Raw genomic sequence first — 2,822 nt, 5'->3', positions numbered from 1 at the left:
CAGAGAGGTGCATCTTACAGTGCAGAGTGAGAGAGGTAATGGATAGACAGTCTGGGGAAAAAATTCTGACAGTTTCAGAAATTTAGGTCACAATGTGACTGCTACAGCGACCAATGTACACCGCATAGTTGAAAGTAATAGCTACATAAAATATGTCTGGGATTCCAACAAAGAAGAAAATGTAGTTCAGATGTTGGAGCTGAAGATTATTTGTGTGGTGGGTCCTCCAGCTGAAGACAGCCTGGGAAAAACAGGCATGCATCTTGGCCCGATTCAGCAGATTAGATTATCAGTCGTACAGTCTGCATGCATCAAACTTGATGTCTTGCACAAGATTATTAGATATATGTTGCACAGTGTGGCTTAGAAGGAATTTATAAGATTTCCGAAATCGCACAGTGTGTAGGCCTTTTAGCCTAGCAGCTAAGGAACGATCCAGCTGTGAAGCATGAATGAAGCAGCTGATGCTGTTCAGCCAAGTTTGACTTCAGTCCTTCGCCTAAATACAGTCTGTCTGATCCGGCTTCTTCTTCTTCTTCTTCTTCTTCTTCTTTAAGTAAAATAAGGAAGTAAATATATCTTTTGTTCGCAAAGAATTAGTAATATTAAACTGAGGAGGCGCTTGCATATTTCTGATCAAAATGCAATTGTAAGATATTTGCATACTGTAGATCCTAATTTATACATGAAAAACAGTTAAGCAGTCAACATAGAGACTGTTTACCTGACAAACACACAGATAAACCCGACATTGTTTCCTTTTAATTAAAATTTTGAATTTTGATCTCATGGTATTAATATGCAGAAAATTGGCAGAGTGTATTTTTAAGTTTTATTTACAGATACCTGCAAACTTGGTGCATGTATTCAAATAATCCTCTGAAATTAAAAAGCAATTAAACTAACATTTAGTATTTAATTTCTTGGAAACAAACGTTATCTTATGTTCAGCGCGATTTATCCTTTCGTCTTGAACAAAATACTTTTCCTGTAAGCTTCTTTACGTGTGACCTAATAAACTGGGATATCTTCTTGTTGCTGTGATGACTGATTTCTGTGTTTATACAGGTAAAAACGGTCATTTTTAAAATGCACTGTATATAAGTCTTACAGCACTGAATGATGCATAGGTTATGTGTGACAAATGCATTTGAGGTAGCAATAGGGCTTTGCAAATAGGAGTTGGTGTCACATGAAGAGATCACACACTTGCAGAGGCACACGGTGACAGATCAGTGGGGACTGGATAATACAGGGTGGAAGTCGCAAAAATGAACTGTTCTCAGCCGTCTACTTCACTTTTTATCCACTTAGGACGGCAATGAAGCAGCGGTTTTGTCCTTCCCTCACCTCCACCGCCTCCTCCGCCGTGTCACAGTCCACCTTTTAAAATAATATCTGCTTCATTTTCTGTTTCCAGCCTTCCTCCCTCTATACCCACTGCTTTCGCACTCTCCCCCCCTAACCATTATCTTTTGGTCTCCTGTCCCCTCCTCCCCCATCTCCTCCCACCTCCTCAACCTCTGTCTTTCTTCCTTCTTTCATTTGCTCTCCACTCTTTCGTTGCCTCTCCTCACTTTGAGCGAAATAGATTTTCAATTACGTGCTGAGTGCCTGGAAGCTTCTATATTTCCCAACCTGACCCCAATACAGCTGAAGTGACACCCCACGCACCAGAAACACACACACACACTCACATGCGTAAATCGACACAACACACGCGCATCTGATACACACTTCCGCCTCCACTTACAGACTAATGGAGTGGAGGAGAGGCTGGAGAATGTCTTCAGTGTCCTGGACAAACCTGGTAAACTACCTGACACACACCAACTCTCCATGAGACAAAAAGAAAGAAAAAGCAAAAACAAGTAAGATAAGATAATTCTTTTTTCCATACTTTAAATGTGTGTTTTATACTCTGTGTTAGACCCAGGAGCGACACAAAGCTGAGGAGATTAAAGTCAAAGTGGAAGCTGAAATTACGCATGTATTACATATTATGTAATCAAAAAATAAACAGACAGTTTACATAGTGGCAGAAAGTCAATAATAAGAGTAAGCAGAGGGAAAAAAGCATCCTAGTCTATAACGGTAAAGAAGTTCTTGAAACAAACCTTTCATTTGTTGTCCGACCCTGTCTAAATGCAAAAACGTTCATACCTGGGTTTAGACAAGTTGGCAATTTGACAAACGTGTCAGCACAGAGCAGGCTGAAGTGAAAAACCTTGAAAAACCTGGTTGTGTGAAAAATGCACAATTCTCAAAACTCTTCTTTGCTGAAATGTAGCTGTGCAGAGAGGTTTCGATCAGTTTTTGACAAGCCAGCGACTATTTCATCTCTTCTCATTGCTTTCTGATGTAAAGTTGTATTTTTGAATCTCATAAAAATTTGACATACACTCATATTCTAAACGCCTTATCCAAAACAGGTTTGCACGAGAGCAATGGTGGGGGAGCTGGAGTCTATCCCAGCTGTCACAAGCTGAGAGGTGGGGTCTTTCTAAGGGTTAACACAGAGAGACAGACAAGAATTTCCACTCACATTTACTCCAACGTCCAATTTAAAATCACCAGTTAACCTAAAATGCCTCTCTTTAGACTCTGGAAGGAACCATGCAGGCGCAGGGCGAACATGCAAACTCCAGAGAGAAAGGCCCCAGCCAGCTGGTGGATTCAAACCCTGGTCCTTCGTGCTGTGAGGTGACAGGAACAAAAGGAAAGTAATATGTAGAGGCATTCACGCTATGCTACTAAGGTGAGACACCAAAGAGATGTAAAATGACCATAACCAGACCACACAGTGAAAGAAAGATGTAAAA

This window comes from Simochromis diagramma, unplaced genomic scaffold, assembly GCF_900408965.1.
Source record: "Simochromis diagramma unplaced genomic scaffold, fSimDia1.1 OVJJ01000798.1, whole genome shotgun sequence".
NCBI classification, from domain to species: domain Eukaryota; kingdom Metazoa; phylum Chordata; class Actinopteri; order Cichliformes; family Cichlidae; genus Simochromis; species Simochromis diagramma.
Note: the sequence above shows the minus strand (reverse complement) of the source record.